We start from the raw sequence: 13,660 nt of genomic DNA on the forward strand, positions 1-13,660 counted from the left end.
AGAAGAAAGCTTTCATAAAGTTGAAGTTGTTTTCATAAATAGAGATTAAGAGGCGTCTTGATTAAAAATATTGAAGGGATATGACAGAATAAATGAGAGTGTTCTAGCAAAGGGCCCAGAACATGGATACAAGGTTGAAAGATTTAGGACAGCAGAAGAAACTTCGTGTACTCTGATAGCTAGCAGCCTGTAGAATGTACTGTGTAATTAAGGGACGAGGTCTTCTGTACATTTAAGAATGTTTGCAGGTAATTGGAGGAAAGGGGAATAGAGGCTCTTGGAGATTTAAAAAAAATCAGTGGTGTTGATGGGTTGAATGGCCTCCAAGTATGTTACAATCCCATGCATGCTCATCCAGGTAAACAGCTGGACTCAACAACCAACACATTCCCTCAGTCAACAGAGATGGGGCCATGGTGCTCAATGACATTTTGTATGTCACACAGTACATCACAGATTGTTTCATCAAAGACAATGTATAAATGCATGTTCTCTTTAAATGGTACCAGGATGACTTAAGTAACTGAATCACTTCAAAACTAACACCCTGTCATTTTGCTGAAATGGTGCTAAAAAACCTTCGTCATTCACTGTGGTTTGCTGAAGATGAAAGATTTGCATTCCTACAAGCACCTTTCACAACCTCTGTCGGTAAAGAGCTTTGGAGTACCCAAGCCACAGTTACAATAGGAAACACAGCAGCCAGTCTGTGTATAGAAAACTCCCAGATTGCAGTGTGGTATCAACCAAATAATCATCACTCCCACCCCCCAAACAAAAAAAAAATTCTAAAAACATACTCAAGAATCAGCCCAAGATATTTGTGGATAAACCCTGGAAGTGAGACTTGATTCAACAACCTTCTGAGTCAGTCACCACAACTAATACTTCAGAACTTCCCTTCGGTAATCTGAATAAGCTCATCTGTACCTGCTACCCTGAGGGTCCAAGGTCAGGACACATTTGCCAAGGGAACCCTCTGCTGTATCTAGGAGCAGTCAGCAAATTGGTCACCAGAGGTCTGAATCACCGATCCAAAAAGGAGTTCAAATTCCACCATGGTAGTAACTTGAAAATAAGTAAATAAAACATGGGATTACAAAAAGAAATACTAGCCTCGGCGACAGTAACCGTGAAACTAATGCAATGCCATAAAACATTTCTGGCTCAAGGAAGGAAATCTGCTACCATTACTTGATCTAGCCTGTGTGACTCTAGATCTATTAGCTTGGTAGCTGTCAAGACATCATATACAAAAAGTGCATTTAAGACAGAACAGTTGTGCATTGAACTGTGTCTGGGACACTACTGAATCTGCACAAAGGCCTTCACTGCTCTTAGTCATTGCACTAACTTTACTGATTGGCCACCCTTCCAATTCCTTGGGAAGTGTTTTAGGGTGTTACAGGGATGTGAAAAACCATAACATTCCCCCCCCTCATCCCACCCTTTATCTGAAGTATCAGATTCTCCAATAGTTTCTTACAAATAACCATTCTATTCTCTTTCCTGGGATTTAAAATCAAACGGCAAGGTTGTTCAGGGCCAGAGTGCAGTGATCTTACGTGAATAAAGTCTGTCAAACATCATTTAGTAATTGCTTTCCAGTAATGAAGTGTATGGAGGAAATGCCGTACAAACAGCAGATATCATCTACATTTACAACACATACGTCATAAGTATCTGGTAACCGCTGAGGCAAATTCCAGTCTACCAAAAACAATCTGATGCTTATGATGTAATGTCTATACATACCCCTGCACCCCTTCACACAAACTCCTCTATCCCTGCAAACCTCAGTAGAAACGAAGGATTCTATATTCTAAACTTTTACTTTTCAAGCACTAATCCTCCATATGTGCCAACTTGTTACCAGCCAGAGTAAACAAGTTTACACAAATTTTCCCTGTTAAACCAAAATTTAAATAAGTTTGCTGCACTCAGGTATAAAATGATAAAGCTAAATGGAATGGGTGGGTTTAGGATACTCTTGAGCGATGATATTGAGTAGTAGAACAGGGTCAAATAGCTAATCAACCTCCTTCAGATCCTATAACACTCAATTATTACCAAAGTGAATGTCTTTTGGTACATCTTGGACACACTATAGCTCCAAAAAGCATTCCATTGAAGTATCCCAAAAGGTAGATAGATTGTCTCAATTCCAACTCTACTCCAGTGAGAATATTCCCAAAACAAACTTCTCACATTGCTTCCTTCCTGTACACCAAACCTTACTGAAATTCTGAAGCGTGCAGACAATTCATTGACTGCAGTCTAACCAGTATCTTGTACTAATTCAGCAGCACTTCGATACCTTAATATTCAATGCCATGAAGATGAACAGCCAGAATCCAGCTTTACAAGCACTCCCAGCATTTAAAGAATCTGCAGCACCCGATCACTTGGTTCCTCCACTCTGACTTAGAGGCCATACTTCCTTTTACTGCTCCTACTTGCATCAAATACTTCTGCATTAAACAGCATTTGGTGTAACACTGAACACAGTCACATTACACTTTATGCTGAAAAGAGAAGTGTAATGTGACTGTGTTCAGTGTTACACAAACACTGTTTAATGCAGAAGTATCTGTTGCAAATACCAAGAATATGGATTGTACACAAATTTTAAGTCCCTCACCACTCTCCCCTCCCATCATACACTCCCAAAACAAGCATGGCACAAGTTAGCATAAAAGCTTCAACTGGTCCCATTCCTCTATTGCAGTTAATACAGAATTCACCTTAAACAAAAAAAGGAGCTAATTATTGTCTGACCAGATTTAGTGGACAGTTCTGAGCACCACTGGGCCAAGTAGGAATCAAACCCAGACCTCATGATCCACTGAAGCAGTCACTGCTCCACTTGTGTTATACTTGCACTCTTTCTGCAACAAGTGCAATCGTTGGGCAGTTCCCGAAAAGGATGCATTTTGAAGCAGGAAAATAACACAGGAGTAGCACACACCATACTACCACAGGAGGAATTTACTGCATGACAAGTTTACATAGGTAGTTTCCATTATAAACATGGCAAAGTGTGTGACTTTTAAAACAGGGATTGAAGTTCAATTTCTTCCCCATGTTCAACACCAAGGGAAATGTACTGGTATATCTAAAATTAGGATGATTTTAAAGATATTTAAATCCAACACTCCAGTGCAGTACTAAGGCAATGCTGCACTATAAGAGGCATCACCCTTTGAATGAGTCAAAAATGGCCTCTCAGGTGACAAGATCCTACAACATGGAAGAAGCACAAGAGCTAAGCTCAGTGTCCTGACCAATACTTATCCCTCAGTCAATATTAAGGCTGAGTCACATTATAATGGAAGCTTGCTGTGAGCAAATAAGCCTCCTCATTTTTACAATGTAACAGTGTCTACACCTCAATACTTCAGTGGCTGTAAAGATCTTGATTGGTGCTAGAGAAGTCCTATTCTTTGGGGGACACAAGAGGCCCCAAACCCAGTGCACAGCAAAGCACCAAAGTTGCAAATTAATCCTCAGATTCCCACTGTTAACCCATCTTGATTACTGTTGGATTTATTTCTGTGTGCAAGGGTGGGGGAATCATGATGGCTTAGGGCAGTAGGTGGTGCTGTTAGACGTGTCATTTTGCCTCTTTGTACTTGGGATGCAAGACCAGCAGATATGTTCAGAAAAACTGTGGAGCTTTTAAAACAGTAACCAGAACAGTCCTGGGGAAAATGTGTCAAAAGATGGAATATTTTGGACAAATTCTCAGTCAGCTACATGTAGCCACTGATCAGATTTAAAAAGAAAACTGCTTTTTTTTTGTAAACATGCGTTTCCTTTTCTCCCATCTTTGATCTTGAGTCACCAAGTGCACATCATCCACGATCAGATCAGCTCACAAGCCTTTGCTGTCTACGATCAGGTGTGCAAAAATAATGTTAGTGATGCTACAATAATGCCTTTGTTCTTCCAAATAGTGCCGCAAGGTGTTTTACCAGAGAAAGTTTGGGGGCATAGTCTGGTGTCAGTGGATGAGGTTAAAGATTTTGCTTTTAAGAGATCAAACACCTTGACAACATTTGGAAAAAGTTACAGTCAAATACCTGAATAAACCAACCCACTATCAATCTAAAAAGGTCTAAAATACAGGAATTCAATATCATCACAATTGTACAGTGTATCAGCATACTTGCCAGCACACTTATCAATCGACACCCTCTCACCACACTGTAGAGCTCAAAATGCTCTATAACATGACACTAGGGCAGTCTGATCTATAATTGTACTAGTGGTTACTTTTTTTAAACTAACAGTTCAAGTGTGTTACAAGAATTTATACGCCCACTGCTTTCTGAAAAGAAATCACCTTCAACTAAAATGAGAGCAGCAGCAGAATTAACTGCAACTTGCCCCCAAGACTCATACAAGCATCTCTGGGTGACTTAAGCCTTGCATGCATACAGCTCTAAAAAAAAATGGAATAAAACCAATGGTATACAAATGAACAAGGCAGCCATTGTATGTACAGCAGGATCAGACAACCAACAATTAGCTGAATGACCATTAGTCTTTTTTCTGATTAACAGTGTTGGCTGGAACAGTGCACAGAATGAAAATCCAACTGAATCACAAAAATGAAAAAAGTATCGTGACATTTGTCCATCTCTGCAGCACACTTCCCTCAGTGCTCCTGCGCTAGACTGGAGAGAGAAATTGATTCAGGAAGCAAATGGGCTACCAGAGTTAATGAGAGCTACCTCCACAATCCATTTACTGGAAGGAATACTGTTTACCAACATGCTGACATCAGAGGAGTACCTGGCTTACAGTATCCTTGGCCTTGACAAGTTATACTATTCACTCTGTACTGGATTCACCATGTTAAACACCTTCCAATTGCTTGGATTTTCCAACCAACTCCATCTTCCATAATAATGAAAACTGTTCATGTAAACTGCATTCCATACTGTCTGCCGAGAGAGAGAATTTACCATTACTGGCTGCTGTGTGTAATTATAGTGCGACATTTACATGGGCAGTTGTCATTGTCACTAATAGATTTAGAACAAATATACAAACAAAATACACAGGACCCAAATTCAATAGGGACACCCTGGTCCAGTAATTTTCCTGCCCCTATAACTCTGCTTCAATTGGTTATCTCTGGGTTCAATTAAATCCTAACTCTTCTTATGAAATTTTAAGTCTAATGTTTATTTTCAAAAAAGCTGAAGCTCCCAGTACTGCTGGCTGTTATGCAGAAGATGTGGATACAGCACTTGCAAGAACATGACGTTTGGCAATTCCTACACAGATGCATCAGCAAAGTTGCTTCTGACCTTGAACCAAACAGTGTGTCAAGGTCCATCCAAACTTCTCACTGAGGACATTGAAAAGTCAGAATTAGTACACAGAAGCTATTCCCATCGAGCGGACTCAAGTATGCTCTAAAGGAGCCAAGCCCCTCAGGAATAGTTAGGAAACATTTCCAGTGTCGGGGAAATTTGGAACTCCCCCTACAGATGCAAGCCAAATCCAGGCAAATTGTTAATTTCAGTTCTGTGACAGATTTGCGATATCCAATGGACTGAGAAAGATGGTATGTAGGTGGATTAATGGAACTAGATCACAGAGCAATGATCTCATGAATGATCAAACAGGCATTAATTTGCTTCTTCCTAGAAGAGCAATGAAAGCAGCGTGCTTCAGTGCTGAACTAGAGGCAGGAATGGAAAGTTATAATAAGGTCGCACAAAGCTCTGGTCAGAGCACAGTTGGAGTACTGCATTCAGTCCCAAACACCATCTCACCAAGGACAGACTAGTCTTTGGAGTGGATGCAGCATAACTTGTTAGAGCAATACGAGGTGTAGGAGTGAAATTATGAGAGATTGCATGGACCAGTCTTGCAAAGGAAGAAAGAGACACTTACTCCCAGTGAGAAGCCAGAACAAGAAAAAGACTTACACTCATATAGTGGCTTTCATGTCCCTTTTAGAATGCCCCAATGGAACTAATGAAGTACCTGTTGGAAGTATAGTCGTTGTTTTAATGCAAGGATGCCAGCAACCAAGCCCAGTAGCCAACTTGCAGACATCAGGCAGTGGTAATTTTACAAAAATAAAATGCTGGTCAAGGGATAAATATTGGCTAAAGTACTGTGGATAATTTCCCTGTTCATCTTCAAAATACAGGGGATTGCTAACATGCACCCCAGAGGCACTGTTGTTTTACCACAGCGCCTCTGACCAAGCAACAATGCAAAGATTTCAGCACTCAAGTCTCTAGAACAGGACTTGAACCAACAACCTCTGACCCAAAGCTAACAAGTGATCAAAATTTAGGTGCATATCACCTTAAAATTAGAGCCAGGCCAGACAGGAGAACATTTCAAAATTGAGAGCGATAGCCTCTTGTTTGCTGAGAGTTTTAATGGATGCAGAACAATGGGAGGTAAATGAAATTCATTAATTTGATTGAACGTAACAGGCTTAAATACAGAATGATCAGCTCCTTGTCTTACCAAGCTAGGTATCTTAACTAAAGGTAAATACTGACACGCTTCCTGGAATAAGTAGCCTATTTCTGTCCTGGACACGGTGCCCTAGTCACCAGGAATCATTAGCAGTAAACATATATTCTACCCTTACAGACTTGGCTCCAACTTTAAAGGAGGTCCCATGCCCCTAGGCTTTAGAAACCTGCAGACAAATTGGGTCCATCACCTTAAGTGTGTGGAGTATCCAAGTTAACACAAACAATTAAAATGGACACCAAGTACCTTGTACAAAATGGACAATAGTTGCATGACCTCCTCCCAACCTCACATGCATTGGTAGCATCCTGAGATCCAACTGCTAAAATTCAAACACTAAGAAGAAACCATTTGCTTTGAGTGCACACATTGCTGCATACATCGTTACGGGATCAGGTTACTTTATAGCAGGGGAAGTCCTTTGTAATCCTAAAGGCACCTATTGTGATGTGTCCCAGAGATTCTGGTAGGACAATGTCCTAACAATCCTCACCCCTAAGCAAAAGCATTCTAAGCAATCCTTTTGGAGAAGATTGTAAATGAATTTCATTGGTATCAACTCGATGGCCAGTGAAAACTGCTTACGCACAACTCACAAATTTGAACCCTCTTATCTGACTCGCTTAATCGTCTCTAGAAGAGTCAAAGCCCTACAACCCCAGAAAAAGGCAAATGGTGCTAGATCAAATGTTAGGCAGCCCAATATCCCTCAAGATCTTGGTCAATGACAAAGATAGGTAGAAGTTAGATCATTGAAATTTCACTGAACATGCGAATCAGAACTAGGGACAAAACTGTCTGCTCCTATTCCATGTCCTTAGTTATGTCCCATGTACAGATTTTGATATAAGCAGTCAATTCTAAATCACTTGCACATGGAGAATTACACACCTACTCAGTTGTGAACCCCTTAATCAAAACCACCTTTTCATATCTCTATAACATCACATTTGCAACATTTGGTAGCACATCTGCTACTAAAACATTCCTACAAATTCTTTTTACAGCCTTGAATATTCCAAAAGTCTAAACTGCCTCTTATTTTCAACCTCAAAACTAAAGGTCACCAAAACCTCACTCCTGCATCTGTTGGTCTACACCAAATCCTGGGACTGTGATTTAAAATCCTTATTTTCACATCCATTTGTCTTTCTATCACCTTCCCTAAAGGCCATCTCCAGATGTCCACCACTTTCTTCAAATTGATGCCTCAGATATTTGCACGCCCGACACCAGACTCCCAAATGTTGCTTTAAGCTCTGTCATGGCAAGAGGTCACCAGTTGGACAAAGGAAGAGAATTAGGTCCTCAAAGCCTCCTTGGAACATTTCAATTCCTGGTAATCCCTGATCCACCTCCACTCAAAGTGGAGGAGCAGCAATTGAGTTGGCACTGACAACCTAAAATCCATGCTCAGAAGCAAACAGTTAGCCCAGTGTAAATGGCAGAATGAACACCCCACCTCAAACTACATACCCCTCACTCATTTCCTGCCCATGGTATGATCTGTAAACCCCATCTTGATCTCATTAGCCACCACAGAATTGGAGCAAAAGTCATCCTCAATCGAGGGATTACCCCAGAATTCTTTACACTAGAGGTGCGCATCTATTAAAAATTGCAAGGAGCCACAGGAATGACATCCTTAGAGCTCAGTCACAGCTCCTCCATAGGAATGCCCTATGATGCCAGCAATCACGCTGCTGCCTCTTCTCAGCCAAGAGAACGTGTTGTCTCACAGACTCAACATCAGCTTAAATTAGATCACAATCTCCCAAGTGTCTGCATGGGTTTCCTCCCACATTCCAAAGACGTACGGGTTAGGAGCTCCAGGCATGCTATGTTGGCACTGGAAAAGTGGCGACACTTGTGGGCTGCCCCCAGCACATTCTTAGCAACACAAAAAGACGTATTTCACTGTGTGTTTTGATGTACATGTGACTAATAAATACCTAATCTAATATCTACAGAGTCTGACTTTTCCTAAACATCCCCCATACAAATGCCGATTTCTTGCACATCTTCACAAAGGGACAGATCAGTCAACCAAGGAGGTACCATTGTATGCATGGGTCAGAGTGAATTTAGCTGCATGGAGAAAGCAGAGGTAATTCCCTCACTCCATTGAGAAGAGGTTTTTAAACCCGGTGTCCTACCTGTTTCAGAAGCCACATGCAGCCAGGTGGGTAGAAACAGCCTTTCCTTGACAAAGCATCACTGCATGGAACAGATAAGAACCACCAGGTAATCTCCATTTGAGCAACACTGCCCAACATTCAGTCTCTATCTTTGAATAACATCCGGGACATCAAAGACAAGTTCAGTGACTCTGGCACCAAGTGACCAGAACCCAATACACTAGCCCAAACCAGTTAGTCCTTTCCCATTAGACTCACAGAGCCATGGCTCAATCAGCAACACTTAGCTATCAGATGATGCGAGAGTGTGACTTCCGTTTCAGACACCAGATTACAAGAGAAAAAAAATCTAGGCCAATATTCTAGTGCAGTACTGAAGGACAGCTGAACCTCTGGAGGTACTGTCTTTCAGATAAGTCTTGAAACCAAGGCCCACCTACACTCTCTGATGTAGAACTCCAATTAAAATAGTGTTAGGGGTATTCCGGGATACATGAATCAATATTTATCCCTCAAACAAACATTGGTAAAACCAGGCAAGTACATCATTGTGGGATCTTGCTGTGCATAACCAGCTGCTGCATTTCCACCATCACAACAGTCAACAAAAAAAGTACTTTAATGGCTGCATGCACTTCAGGAGATTCTGATGCTGAAAAAGCCATGAATGTGAACAAAATATTCTTTGTCTGGTTAACGTGGAAAGTAATACCTAAACCATTTGGCACTGGTTTGGACACTAGCTTTTCATCTCTGCTCTCTGGCCAGTCCAGGCCAAATGGAAATCGAAGTGCCATTTGCCAGCCACAAAACAGAATAGACCCCGATTCAGCACCACCCAGCAACAGCTCCAATCCACGGGATGGTTACTGCAGGAGATGCAAGAAGCCACACGGAAAAAATGCACTGAGATCAAAGCAAACAATTGGAGTTTTTTCTCTGCAGCCATCCCCACACCAAACAAATAGGGAACCAAAACAAATATTTCAGACCTCACATTCAGCTCTGTCCAGCAAGAATCAAAGAGAACAAAGTTAGTTTAAGGGTGAACTCCCAAAGCTGTACTGAACTTTCAGGAGATAGTTGTTACAATCAGTGCCTTTGTCTTTGGAAACTCTTTACTACCAAGTCCACCTTCTGTTAGTTTCTAGTACACTCCCTGAAATGAACACAGTGCATCATGCAAGTTGGATAAAGATATTCTCTAATCCCAATCAGCCATGGTCCAAAAGAAACCTCTTGGAGGAGACATACCCACCTGGACAGTTTCATAACCTCTTCTCTGCATCAAATTGAGCAACAAGATACCACAGCCACACAATTCAGGATGGCAGCATATCTGGAATCCCCAGTCGACAACGGGACAACTCCGCAACTAATCAGACAACAACGTCCCCTTTTCCTTTCCTTCCCCCACACAAACCAGTTTCTTCAGTCAAACCTCGCCCCAAGCAACATTGGAAGTGCCTTGATCTATACTTGCAGAACAGCACAATGGCAGAGGATCTGGTCACCTACAGAACAGGCACCCCAACAAGGAAACCAGAATTCATCCTTCACATGTACAAATTCTAAAGCCAGCTATGTTTGTGTAGCCTGGGAAAAGAACAGATTTCAGAATAATGGGAGACTCTTCAAAACATTCCTCTTCAGTGAAAGATCGGTAAGAATAATGCCCTCTCAGTGCCATCTCAAACTTATCAAATTTTCAAAAGTGTGAAATACTTAGACCTGTCTTGTTTCTATACAAGGTCTTTAAAATACAAGGAGCGTCACCTGGATACTAGTTTGCAATTTGTGTCAACTTACAAATGAAAATCCAAAAGCTTTAGATGCTGGAAATGTTTGAGGTCAGGTAGCATCTCCAACCCAAAATATTAACTCTGTTGAAGAAACACACAAATTCACACAGAGAACAGCTCCACAAGACAGCAACCAAGGTTGAGATCAAATCTGGGTGAGTGGAACTAAATGCTGCACCATTGTGCTGTTTAAACAGTAACTCCTTTATTCTCTCCATAGATGCTGCCTGACTCACTGAGTGTTTCCAGTATATTCTGTTTTTGTTTACTGCTTACAACCTTCACGTTCTACACAGAGCTGTTGGCCCTTGGTGGGAAGTTACCTGCACTAGTGGCATATCTGTAAAAAAAATTCATCCTTGGGTCAGCTAGCTCTTCCCACCAAATAAGCATTTCATCTGCTCCCCTTCCTTCTAGAATATGTTGTATATGATGCCCTGCAGAGTGGAACTGCCTCATTTATTCACCTGCCCACACTCCCAATAGAGGGCCATGAATGATCCTATAACAGAACACATTTGCAAACACCTTTTAGACAGGTCATCAGCAATGGTGACTACTGCACTCATTCTTTCCACATCAGTGCACATGCAATGAACTTATCACAAGGTTCATGTGCACCCAAAGCCAGTATATTTGAGCTGGGGCAGTGGTGGAAATAATCTAAGTAGTCCCATGCCAGAAGTCCACCTAGAGCAGTGAGTACCAGTGCATTAGTACCATGCATCACAATGCATTACCCTGATTCACTACCATTCCTTGATGTCCAAAAGCAAAATAATGCACATACAAAAAATCCAAAACAGAATGCTGGAAACACTCAGCAGGTCAGGCAGCATCTGTGGAGAGAGAAAAACAAAGTTAACATTTCAGGCCAATATGGTCAGACCTGGAACGATACCCATTTTTCTCTCAACTGATGCTGCCTGACCTGCTGAGTCTTTCCAACAATTTCTGTTTTAATTCTATAAATATCTTCTCAATTAGACACTGGATCAATGTCACTCAGATCTGTAACCAACACCTGCAATAATTATCTCACCTTCCACTCACAAACATCACTGCCTCCCAGAGTCCCTATTAACAGAATGCATCCTGTAAGGTGGAAATGTTAACAAGTACTTGTGACAGGAATAACTTTCACGGATTGAACAAACTACACAGTTGGTCTGAGACCAGGCAGACGGTTCCAATTAGTAAAGATTTTACAACACATCATACTATTGAAAGCTTGTAACATCCCACAGCTCATTCTATCAGTGACTCCCTCCTCACCAACATACAAGCTGCACACAAAGTCCTATCACAGAAGACCAGAGAGCTAATCTGTGGAAAGATCCACAGCCCACATTCACCAGTAATAAGACTGAAGCAGCAAAATTGTGCAAGGGGGGAAAAGAAGACAGAAAAGGGGGTTACATTAGTCATGACAACATACCCCAATAAAGTGTACATTACACCCCACATCTCCGCAATCTGCATTAAAGACAGGAGCATAACCCTCACCCCAGCAAAATGAGCATGCAGATGCAATCCTCTCAAAACCCAGAAAAAAATACAAGGACCCAAACACCACCTAACCCAGGAACACGCCCAAAGCAGAGTCAAAACACCTCACCCTGCCACATCTGCAACAAATTAAGGGAACATCATCAATCCCAGGGACCTCGCACAAAAAAAGAATTAAGGACCACCCCACCACCACCCCAGGGACAGCCCCAAAAGCAGGGTCAAAAGACCCCACTCGGGGACCCCCCCCCCCAATCCCTGGACCCCCCACAGAGAAATAGCAAGGACACAAACGCCATCTTGGGGCCCCACACATAAAAAAGTGAGTGTCAGAGACACACCCCCTCCCCACACATAATCCTGAGACCTTCCACACAAAAGTGGGTCACAACCCACCCCCTCCATCCTGGGACCACACCCCCCACACAAAACATATATAAAAAAAATCAAGGGTCACAGCCGCCCCCACCACCCCCCCCCCAACCTGGGACAACCATTATAAAATTATGGTCACAACCCATCCCTCTAACTGGGGCTCCCTCACAGAAGAAAAAAAACAGGGACACAAACCCCCTTCCTGGGGTCCCCATTTAAAATTGTCACAACCCACCCCCACCCCAAAGATGAAAGTCACAACCCCCCCCCCCAACTAACTGGGGCTCTCTACAGAACCCCCCCCCCCCCACCCCACACACACACAATACCCGGGAGATTTTCCCCCCTCCTCCGGCCCCACTGACCCAGCGACCTCCCCACCGCCGCCCCCACCCCACTGACCCCTCCCCCTAACTGAGGCTCTGTACACAACCCCCTTCCCCAGCCCAGGGTTTCCCCCCCCCCCCAAAAAATACCCGGGAGGTTTTTGCTCCACTGACCCGGGGGCCGCCCCCACCCCAGACCCTGGGCAGCCACCCGCCGCATTGGGCCCACGGGGGGCGCTTTGGCTCGATCCCCTCTGCGGGCCCCTGGCTGCCTCTCCCCATCCGCCCGCCCCGCCCCGCCCCGGCCCGGCCCGGCCCGCCTCAGCCCTCCCGCGGCCTGACTCCGGCGCTGCAGCTGCGGCCCTACCTGCCGCCGGGTTGTCGGCTCGCCGCCCCGGGCCCGCTCGCCCCCCGCTCCCGCCTCAGGCTCTCCTCGCACCGAGCGGGTAGGCCCGGCTCCCGGACATGGCTCCGTGATTGCCGGAAATGATCTGAGCGGACCCGCCGCGGAGCATGGCGGGCTAACGCCGCGAAACGATCAGCCAATCACAGGCCGGGCGCTGTGCGGCTGGCGAACCACGTCCAATCAAAGGCGGGGAAATTGCGTCCAATCGCCGTTGGCTGAGCGGGAGCCAATCAGAAGCGTGGAAAGAACAGCCAATAGAAACTGCGAGGCGCCAGCGAATCAGGAGCGGGGACATCTGAGGACTTCAGCTGGCGAGGTGAGGAGGTGGTAACCTGGTTAACATCCCATAACCAGCAAAACCCCCGTCAACCAGTAACTATCACGTAATCGGTAACCATCCCCTGATCAGCTAACATTCCATTGCCAGTCAAAAAAGCGCGTTAGCCAGTAACTATCCCATAACCAGGCAATCACCTCATAACCAGCTATTACATTAACTAGGGAGTCATCTCGTTGCCAGGTAACCATCCCATAATTAGTCATAAAGTATATTAACCAGTAACTATCCCATAATCAGGTAATCACCTCATA

At 43.6% G+C, this 13,660-nt stretch overlaps 1 protein-coding gene across 4 annotated transcripts in view; it reads right to left on the minus strand.

Moving 5' to 3' along the window:
* Positions 1 to 13,171, minus strand: part of LOC127586364 (RAC-beta serine/threonine-protein kinase) — a 77,047-nt gene extending 63,876 nt beyond the window's left edge. For 2 of the 4 annotated variants that reach the window (XM_052044265.1, XM_052044269.1), the window contains exon 1: positions 13,031 to 13,171. The gene's annotated coding sequence lies outside the window, so the exon portion shown is untranslated. Of the gene's footprint in view, positions 1 to 8,669; positions 8,731 to 13,030 lie in introns of all 4 variants that reach the window. The other 2 variants (XM_052044267.1, XM_052044268.1) reach the window with 2 other exon arrangements.
* Between the last annotated feature and the right edge of the window lie 489 nt (positions 13,172 to 13,660).

Source organism: Pristis pectinata, chromosome 35 (assembly GCF_009764475.1).
Source record: "Pristis pectinata isolate sPriPec2 chromosome 35, sPriPec2.1.pri, whole genome shotgun sequence".
Lineage (NCBI taxonomy): Eukaryota > Metazoa > Chordata > Chondrichthyes > Rhinopristiformes > Pristidae > Pristis > Pristis pectinata.